Source organism: Coregonus lavaretus (genome assembly GCF_964263955.1).
Source record: "Coregonus lavaretus genome assembly, chromosome: 21".
NCBI lineage: Eukaryota > Metazoa > Chordata > Actinopteri > Salmoniformes > Salmonidae > Coregonus > Coregonus lavaretus.
Window position 1 is genome coordinate 8100395 of NC_140008.1, and position 11476 is coordinate 8111870.

General features: G+C 42.8%; 1 pseudogene across 1 annotated transcript; it reads right to left on the reverse strand.

Moving 5' to 3' along the window:
* Nucleotides 1-1191: 1191 nt before the first annotated feature.
* Nucleotides 1192-11078, reverse strand: LOC311148737 (tripartite motif-containing protein 29-like; annotated as a pseudogene). Its single transcript has 3 exons — nt 10571-11078; nt 10070-10165; nt 1192-1197 (listed from the first exon to the last, which is right to left on the reverse strand). The product of its transcript is annotated as a tripartite motif-containing protein 29-like (transcript).
* Nucleotides 11079-11476: the final 398 nt, after the last annotated feature.

The window sequence follows — 11476 nt, forward strand, 5'->3', positions numbered from 1 at the left end:
TAATCCCAAACACACCGCCCGGGCAACGAAGGAGTGGCTTCGTAAGAAGCATTTCAAGGTCCTGGAGTGGCCTAGCCAGTCTCCAGATCTCAACCCCATAGAAAATCTTTGGAGGGAGTTGAAAGTCTGTGTTGCCCAGCAACAGCCCCAAAACATCACTGCTCTAGAGGAGATCTGCATGGAGGAATGGGCCAAAATACCAGCAACAGTGTGTGAAAACCTTGTGAAGACTTACAGAAAATGTTTGACCTGTGTCATTGCCAACAAAGGGTATATAACAAAGTATTGAGAAACTTTTGTTATTGACCAAATACTTATTTTCTACCATAATTTGCAAATAAATTCATTAAAAATCCTACAATGTGATTTTCTGGAATTTTTTTTCTCATTTTGTCTGTCATAGTTGACGTGTACCTATGATGAACATTACAGTCCTCTCTCATCTTTTTAAGTGGGAGATCTTGCACAATTGGTGGCTGACTAAATACTTTTTCCCCCCACTGTATGTCATGCAATAAAATGCAAATTAATTACTTAAAAATCATACAATGTGATTTTCTGGATTTATGTTTTAGATTCAGTCTCTCACAGTTGAAGTGCACCTATGATAATAATTACAGACCTCTACATGCTTTCTAAGTAGGAAAACCTGCAAAATCGGCAGTGTATCAAATACTTGTTCTCCCCACTGTATGTCATTGTGTGGGACAATGTCAGGTTCCACCATTCAGAGGTGGTCCAGGCATGGTTTCAGGTCGCTCCCTGATTCGTGACCCTATACCAGCCCCGGTACTCTCCTTCCTCAACCTTATTAAATTATTTTTTTCATCATGGAGGTGGAAGGTGTACGATCGCCATCCCCATGAGCGTGCCACCCTCCTTCTGGCCATGGATGAGGCATGTGATGACATCAATGCAGACCAATGTCAAGCTTTGATTCAACATGCCGAAAGGTTTCTACAGCGGTGCATGAACAATGAGGACATTTACTGATGTGGATGAGAATTTATGGCCAAATGCTCAAGATAGGCTTGATGCTAATTAATGCGTGCTAAACATTATTTTATTTTCATTCATTTAATGTTTCATTTAATGTCTCACATCTAATTACAGACAGTACTGTATGTTGCAATTACATCAGAAAAATAAAAATAAATCCCCATGAATGATTGTAGAGGATGTCATCATTGATCACACCTTTGATTACACATTGGACAGATATCATGGAAATGATAGATTCTGTCAATTTTGTTGGGTAATGTAAGTGTATTGCCTAATGTGAAGTGTAATTTACAGTACTGTAGCATATTACTTTCAGCACTTCTAAGGGTTATTTGAAACACTTATCTTGCAGTGATTTCTATTGGTAGTTAATGATATATTTTCAATTGAGTAGTTTTAAGTTGTTTTGGTGATTAAACCAATGCTCTCATTACATGTATTTATATTTTGAATCAATGGTTGTGGGTGAGAGATGTTTCCAATCCAAATGAATGCACAATGACAGGTTTTGAATTTAAGACTGGCTGCCTTACAAGCGTGACCAGCTTGGAGTTTTATACTAAGAGTTGTGAAAATGTACCACCTGCTTGTGAAAATAGTACCAAAGTGATTAAAACAAAACCGTGATAGGATTTTTTGGGGGGATGAATTGTTAATTGATATTCAATAAGGAACACAGAGGGAAAACACAACAGAAGAAAAAGGGGGGACGCAACCACTACAGTGAGGGAAAAAAGTATTTGATCCCCTCTCAAATCAGAAGGATTTCTGGCTCCCAGGTGTCTTTTATACAGGTAACGAGCTGAGATTAGGAGCACACCCTTAAAAGGAGTGCTCCTAATCTCAGCTTTTTACCTGTATAAAAGACACCTGTCCACAGAAGCAAACAATCAATCAGATTCCAAACTCTCCACCATGGCCAAGACCAAAGAGCTCTCCAAGGATGTCAGGGACAAGATTGTAGACCTACACAAGGCTGGAATGGGCTACAAGACCATCGCCAAGCAGCTTGGTGAGAAGGTGACAACAGTTGGTGCGAATATTCGCAAATGGAAGAAACACAAAATAACTGTCAATCTCCCTCGGCCTGGGGCTCCATGCAAGATCTCACCTCGTGGAGTTGCAATGATCATGAGAACGGTGAGGAATCAGCCCAGAACTACACGGGAGGATCTTGTCAATGATCTCAAGGCAGCTGGGACCATAGTCACCAAGAAAACTATTGGTAACACACTACGCCGTGAAGGATTGAAATCCTGCAGCGCCTGCAAGGTCCCCCTGCTCAAGAAAGCACATATACATGCCCGTCTGAAGTTTGCCAATGAACATCTGAATGATTCAGAGGAGAACTAGGTGAAAGTGTTGTGGTCATATGAGACCAAAATGGAGCTCTTTGGCATCAACTCAACTCGCCGTGTTTGGAGGAGGAATGCTGCCTATGACCCCAAGAACACCATCCCCACCGTCAAACATGGAGGTGGAAACATTATGCTTTGGGGGTGTTTTTCTGCTAAGGGGACAGGACAACTTCACCGCATCAAAGGGACGATGGACAGGGCCATGTACCGTCAAATCTTGGGTGAGAACCTCCTTCCCTCAACCAGGGCATTGAAAATGGGTCGTGGATGGGTATTCCAGCATGACAATGACCCAAAACACACGGTCAAGGCAATAAAGGAGTGGCTCAAGAAGAACCACATTAAGGTCCTGGAGTGGCCTAGCCAGTCTCCAGACCTTAATCCCATAGAAAATCTGTGGAGGGAGCTGAAGGTTCGAGTTGCCAAACGTCAGCCTCGAAACCTTAATGACTTGGAGAAGATCTGTAAAGAGGAGTGGGACAAAATCCCTCCTGAGATGTGTGCAAACCTGGAGGCCAACTACAAGAAACGTCTGACCTCTGTGATTGCCAACAAGGGTTTTGCCACCAAGTACTAAGTCATGTTTTGCAGAGGGGTCAAATACTTATTTCCCTCATTAAAACGCAAATCAATGTATAACATTTTTGAAATGCGGTTTTCTGGAAATTTTTTTGGTTATTCTGTCTCTCACTGTTCAAATAAACCTACCATTAAAATTATAGACTGATTATTTCTTTGTCAGTTTGCAAACGTACAAAATCAGCAGGGGATCAAATACTTTTTTCCCTCACTGTAACATTACAGTATGATATTCTAATGAGGCAACCACTAACATTACAGTATGATATTCTAATGAGGCAACCAATAACATTACAGTATGATATTCTAATGAGGCAACCACTAACATTACAGTATGATATTCTAATGCGGCAACCACTAACATTACAGTATGATTTTTTAATATTCTAACGAGGCAACCACTAACATTACATTATGATATTTTAATGAGGCAACCACTAACATTACAGTATGATATTCTAATATTCTAATGAGGCAACCACTAACAATACAGTATGATATTCTAATGAGGCAACCACTAACATTACATTATGATATTCTAATGAGGCAACCACTAACATTACAGTATGATATTCTAATGAGGCAACCAATAACATTACAGTAATCATACTCAAATCCCCTTTATTGGGCAGGAGAGTCAAAGCCTCCCGTCTACAGCTTAGCGACAGCTCCCCCACCCCGACGCACTCACACAACACACGTCCTGTAAAATAATTCCCCAGAACTTTTTATTAAAATCCACAGGCAGACCGTCTGAGAGACAGCAGCTGAGAGTTTGTGAAAGGCCAGGGAAATGTCTATTTGATTTATCTGTGACAGAGAGAGTTTGGAAAGGTCTGTGAGCAGAACCTGAGAAAACCCAGGATAATAATAATAATATGCCATTTAGCAGACGCTTTTATCCAAAGCGACTTACAGTCATGTGCATACATTTTTACATATGGGTGGTCCCGGGGATCGAACCCACTACCCTGGCATTACAAGCGCCATGCTCTACCAATTGAGCTACAGAGGACCACAGAGTTCTGCCTTCTATAAATCAGAGTACAACTCCACAGCCTCATCTCCTCACAACAGAAGTTACCCACCCAGGATCAGGCTCCCTCATCTCCCCACAACAGAAGTTACCCACCCATCAGGCTCCCTCATCTCCCCACAACAGAAGTTACCCGCCCATCAGGCAAACGTAAAACAAGGGATTTTCTTGGTTTCCCCACTCTGTTTTTCCAACCCCTCTGGTGAAACAGAGAACTGAGCCCTGTACTATAATATAATATAATGTGCCATTTTGCAGACGCTTTTATCCAAAGCGACTTACAGTCATGCGTGCATATATATATATTTTTTTTTTTTGTGTATGGGTGGTCCCGGGGATCGAACCCACTACCCTGGCGTTACAAGTGCCGTGCTCTACCAGCTGAGCTACAGAGGACCAGGTGCAGACACATTTATGAAAGCAAAGACAAGGTCATTATTTGGGCTCTAAACACTAACAACCTACCCTTACATACCTCTTTTGCTACCCCTGCACTAAGATTTCTGCCATGGCATTTAAATGTTTTTGGTTTACATATTCCCCCAGTCTTTGCCGCCATTCATGTTAAGGAAGTCTAACCGTGAAATCTCCATAAGAGGTGGGAGGGAAATCACCACAATCAGAAACCAGTAGAGAAGCTCATAAAGCCGCCATGCCAGAAAAAAACATCAATTTAAGCAGATTCTGAAGACATGCCCTTAAGAACCCATGACCCATTTTCTCAGCCTATACCACTTCCTGGGTGAGAGGACACTAAACCCTCATTCTTCATCACGTGTTGTACTGACCTTACAAACCTTCCAGGATCAATCAAATAAGACTCCAGCAGAACCTTATTTTTCCCCTTTAGTCTCCATCAGGAACCTAGAAAGTTCTCTCACCGTATATACTGGGCCCTCAGCCTGACTGGCTGTCAGCACTGGATCCAATGAGCCGTCTGAAAACGAGACGCCTTGACATCCGCTCCCGCAGACTCACCTCCCCCCTCTTCCTCCTCCTCCATTGGCACGGTACCGTCCTCCTCCTCCCCAGTCTCTGCCCCCCTGCACTTCCCCCCTGATCAGAGCCTCTTCCCCAATGACAGGTAATATTTCCTGGGATGAGCCCACCAAGCCTTTGCCCACCGGAGTCTCTGTTACTACAGAAACCTGCCTCAGCTCATGTAGCCCAGCTGCAACCCTCCCCACCACCGCTTTCTCAAAGGCCTGCGCACCACCACTTGGCCATGCACTACTACCGCGTAGCTCAGTTGGTAGAGCATGGCGCTAGCAAAACCAGGGTTGTGGGTTCGTTTCCCATGGGGGGACAGTATGAAAATGTATGCACTCACTAACTGTAAGTCGCTCTGGATAAAAGCATCTGCTAAATGACTAAAATGTAAAAAATGTACTCTCCTCCCTCCTGGTACCCCTGCCATTTTTTTGCAATTTTGAGTAATCACTATTTTAGTACGGATTAGTAAGGAAAAACACTATTCAGTACTACTGCAGTTGATTAATAATTCCAATAGATGGCAGCATAAGACCATGAATGACATTTCAGAAGATTAGTTTAGTTCTCTCCCTGGATACACCACCACTCCACCTCACAGGAAAACTCCTCCTGCCTGAGCTTTTTACTGTCCCTTTCCACACTGCTAACGCAAGAGGAAGGACTGAAAAAGCATTTAACACATTACTGTGAAGTAATATAATGATGATTCATGTTTATTATTACCTGTTTTTATGGTCATGTTTTGAAATTATACTTCATTACTATAGTGATTATCAATACGCCTGAACATTAATTCAGTCACCTCTGGTCGACAAAAACGTATTTTCCTAGTACATTAATTGTCAAATTCATCAACCAGCATCGAGCACTCTGCCTTCTCACGCAAGCGAGGGGCATGTTGAGGTAAATATGCTAATCGCGACGGTTGCATTATGTAATTTATTGGTGGGCTGGAAGATGCAGTGTTTTTTCTTTTCTATTCAGAGGCTATTTACTCCCAATATGAGATAATTTTATATAGAAGGTTTTTATAATGCATGTTTACTAGGGTTGAGGTTAGCGCATCTGAGTAGGGATTATTTGGGTTCAATACCTGTCCTACCTATCAATCATATTGCTGCTTGTAGCCTATAACTGATGATCCCCACACTAGAAACACAGAAAACTATCTGTGCTAGCAAACCCTGTGTTCCACCCCTCCCCTGTGTAACCTTGAAGTTTGTTAAGAAACAAACACTTGTCTATGAAAACAGACATGTTTAACGGATTCTGCTTGGCACCCAGCCGAGAGCACACGAAAACCACTTGCAAATTTACCAAAACTAACCAACTACTTGCGGTCTGTTCGTAAGCAATAAACGGAGGCAGATTAGCCACCACAACTCTTATCGAAAGAGGCGACATCTGCACCAACACACCCCTCACAAAAATCCCACTCACAACAAGACAAACCTTTTTCATTAACACAACCACCGCCTTGTTAATTCTGGATGCAGAGTGCAGATGTTCTGCTCCAACCTGTTCGCCGACCATGAGCAAAACTTCCTCCACACCTTTCTCCGGAACGCACCCGAAGCGACAGCGTTTCTTCTACACTCGGTTGAGGCCATCACGCCGCCCTATCAAACTACCCCTACTCCCCCCTCAACTCTAAACGATAAACAGTGGAAACCAATAAACAAACCCTCCACCATCAGAAAATAAATTCAGAAAATACACAAGAACCAAAAGAAAAAAGAATAGTAGCCCTCCTCACGAACCACAAAACTCTCACACAACCAACTTCTTCTTCTATGATATAATGGCGGTCCACAAACCAACGTTAAAGATGCATGCCGCCACCTACTGTGCTGGAGTGTGTGGTCAATCACGGTTTCCAACATTTCTAAATCCTCCTACCTAACTCAGTACTTCTGAGAAAATAAAGAAGAGCCCTACTAACTTCTAATAGACCCTCCCCCATCCCCAAAATCCCTTCCAAACCCCCCCAACCCCGTCCAACCTCAATGACCCTACACATCTTTCCCTCTCTTCAACATACTTACAACAATATAACAACACATGCTCCACCGTTTCATCGACCGTACCTTCCAGACACAAACCATTCCCTTGCTTGCCAACCAGATGTAATGACGAGTTCAATGTACAATGTCCTAAGCGCAATCGAGTAAACACCACCTCTTCCTTCCTAATCTGACCTTTGAATCTTGGTCCATCGACCTTTCTGTAAAACTGTAAACTATTCATATAAATGCCGGCCCTTGTGCTCAGAGTACCATCTCTTCTGCCACACATCTTTCAAAATGGCTCTGATCTTACATTTGGCCTCACCTCTACCCAGTGGAACATTAATATAAATTATATCTCGTTTCAAAGCTCTTTTAGCTAACTGGTCTACAATTTCATTCCCTTCCACACCCGAATGTGCTGGGACCCAGCAGAATCTCACTACTAAACCCATTCTCTCAATTCTCCATAATAACATTAATACCTCCAATAGCAGGTCACTCCTATTAGATTTACCAGATGATAAACTATTCAATACAGACAGAGAATCTGACCATACTATAATTCTAACAGGTTGTACGTCCTCCACCCACTGGAGGGCAACTATTATCACCAACAGTTCAACTGAGTATACTGACAGTTCATCTGTTAGTCTTCTACATATCTGCACATCAAATTCAGGAACGTAAACGCCTGCTCCTGTGAGCCCACTATCTGGGTCCTTGGATCCATCTGTGAAAAGTGGTAGAAAAGCATAAAAACTTCTACCAATGTAATCGTCAACCAGTTTCACTATATCACTGACTTCTGACCAATCTTTCATTTTCTCTACCAAGGTTAGATCAACAACAGGGTCTGGGAGTAACCATGGAGGAACATCCCCTATCACCACAGAAGGGCCAACCTCCAACTCCCTCAAACCACTCTCATCAGCAAGCTTTCCAACTGTCCAACCAAAACCACTGCCTTGTCTACTAGTATATTCCCAACAGTCATCTAGAACAGTAGCAGTGGGATGCTCAACCTCACAGCCTTTCAACCTAACCCAATAAGATAATGACCATTTTTTTACGCTGTATATCCAAAGGCATCTCTCCTGCCTCCACCAGTAAGGCACATACAGATGTTGATTTAAATGCACCAATACATATCCTTAAAGCTTTATACTGGATTCTGTGCAGCTTCTGAAGCCAAGTCTTTACCTCTGTTCCATAAACTGTACACCAGTAATCAATTGTCGTCCTGATCAGAGCTCTATAAATATCCATCAACAATTGTCTGTCAGCACCCTATTCATAACCAGAGACCCACACAACCAACTACCATGAAAGTTAATGAATGAGAGAGACATGAACATCGTTACAATACTGTACATAGACATAATGCAACGGTTCTTCTTCTTTGATGTTTAACGGCGGTTGGCATCCAATATGTTGCATTACCGCCCCCAACTGGACTATAATATAAATCCATTATACTTTGTGACACAAAATGGGAAAAGGGGAAATTATAATAATAATAAAAAAAACACCCTTCCAACTAACCCTACACTCATTAAATACCCACTACCCAATTCCACTACTTTGACCCTATCTGCTCCTGCACCATGCCAACGGCCTGGGAGGACAGGAAACCACAACTCAACACACCCTGTAACTCTTCTGAAGTCTAATCTTGTATGCCCAAATAGTTCTCTGCAGCTGCCACCACAACATCTATTTTCTGTGATTTACATTCAATTTCATTCAATTTCTGCTGTACAGTTGATAACCATTGCTATGAACGGCAAGAAGCTAACTTTACTGAAGCATATATCACTCGTTGATCTATCCCTCTGTGCTGGCACAGATCTACTACTCACAGGGATCCTCTCAGGATCTCTCACCCTTGACCCATTCTCCTCTACTTTCTTCACTGCCTCAGCATACGACACCTTCTGCACTACTCTGACTCTAGCCACCTCAACCTGCCTCTCTCGCACCGGACACTTCAGATCCCCAGCAACATGGGCATCCCAACAGTTGACACACACAACTTTATCGACCGAAACTACACAATCCTCTATCCCATGCCCTCCTGCACACTTCCCACATCTTGGAATCTCCCTCCTACAAACTGCTGCAACATGACCATAAACGTTGCACCTGAATCAGCGAAGTGGATTCGGCACAAAAGCTCTAACAGGATAACTGATATATCCTACCAAGACTGTTGGGTAAAGACTCAAAACTCAAAAGGACTGACAGTGACTCCTCTGTTTCACCACGCTCACCACCAGGTCTGTGTTGCACCAAACGAAACACAAACAAATATCACTACAGGTTACCTTCACTGATTCAACTGCACCCAACTCCTTTCCCACCCACCCTGCAACTACAAATGGATCTGCCAAAAGGTATGGATCCACGTTCTCCTACAATGTATCTCCTACTGCACCAGATTCTTCTTTATCATGTCCATTGATGCCAGGCTCTGGTTCTGAGCTCTTCACCACACCTTCTACCTCACTTATCTTTCCCTCATTCATTTCCATTTCACCTCCTGAACTCAGTCTGGCGAATGGCTCACTCTGTTTGCACTTGACTTATAACATTTGAAAGTTTTTATTCCTTTGAAACTTTTGTGAGTGTAATGTTTACTGTTCATTTCTGATTGTTTATTTCACTTTTGTTTATTATCTATTTCACTTGCTTTGGCAATGTAAACATATGTTTCCCATGCCAATAAATCCCTTTGAATTGATTTGAATTGAGAGAGAGAGAGAGCTCCATGTTAATGTAAAGGGGACATGAGTCAGTCATGATTTCTCATGGTTATGTGATGAGGTAGCCCCGCCTTCGACTTCAAAATCAGTGTCGTCCCTCAGCCCAATAGGGAATGTCCTCTTGGTGAAATGGTCAAGATGTTGTTTTCTCCCTCAGTAGACCCGGGTTCATATCCCGCCGGTTACATTAAGCAGTATATTCTCTGAAAGGGGTCCAGACAGCCTGTTCCCAACAGTGGGGTCAGTGGGATTGGATAGGGGCCCCTCTCTCTCTCTCTGACTGGAGGAGAGATGTGAAATGGTGTGTCTCCTCTGGTCAACAATACTCACCTTGAGAGACTCCATAGCCTGTTGGAGCTCCTTCAGCTCCTTCTCTCTCTCCTGGAATCTCTGCTGGACCTTCTGATGACTCATCCCCAGCTGCCTCTGTGGAGAATCACTCGTCATTGAGCTATCAAGCTTTATTTGTCCAGTAGATCAATAGTATAGTAATGGGACATAGGGCCCATAGAAGATAGGGATTAATATGTTGAGGAAGTGTTTGTGTGAAATTATATTATTATGTGAATGATTATAGTTTTAACAGTGCACAAAACAGGGGAGCTGATTGGGTGTTTGATAACGAATGATAATGGTGTTTGACTTTAGAAAATTGTGATTCATTTGGAGAATCTGGGTTAACATTTCTATATAATCAAGGTTTGTGTTCATATTTGTTCTGCCGTGGATCGATTTCATTTGAATGATCTCATATTCAAACAGCCTTAGTTCCTACTGTATCTTTAATTATTTGTTTATCAGACAGTCACCAACAAGTAGTTCTGGTCTTACCTGTTTCTCAGTCCTCTCTGCTGCAGCTGACACTGTATCATGGCCTTTATGTTCATCCATTGTACACAGCAGACAGATACACTGCTGATCGGTACGACAGTAAACCTCCAGCAGTTTGTCATGATGAGAGCAGATCTTCTCCTGTAGTTGTGCGGTGGCTTTGACCAGCTTGACCAGCATCTCAAAGCAGGAGATTCATAGTGAGATTGGAGGTGAGTCTCACAGTAAGAGGCCAGACACACCAGACAGGACATGAGGGCTTTCTGCTTTCTGGTCCCAGTGCAGAAATCACACGCCACATCTCCAGGTCCAGCATAGCACAGAGCAGGAGGGGGAGCAGCCTGGAGTCCTGTCTTCTTCAGTTTCTCCACCAACTCAGCCAACATGTTATTTTTCCTCAGATTAGGCCTTGGAGTGAAGGTCTCTCTGCACTGAGGACAGCTATAGACCCCTTTCAGAACATCCTGATCCCAGCAGTCCTCAATACAGCTCCTACAGTAACTGTGTCCACAGGCAGTAGTGACCGGGCAGGGGGGGTTTTGATATTGATACAATATTCTGTAGTTTAAATGAATACTGTATGTATTGACTGATCATTGAGAATGAGGTAATACTTTACATTACAGTGTGGGTATTACTGTTAGGCCTAGGGTCAGGGTTAGAGTTACTACATTCAGCAGTAACCCTAACCCTAGCCATATCTAGGACTAAAAAGAGAAGACGTTTTATAATCAGAGTTCTTTGTATCTCTTCTTAGTCAGACAGAAACCCCCCACATCTTATAGGTGGACGGGGTTATGAACATATCCAATGAATTATTTCTGCAACCAGATGAAATGAAACTGCCTTTCAGCAGGAAAAGCTTCTCTAATAATCCTAACCATTGCTGGGTGTCTTCAGAGACTG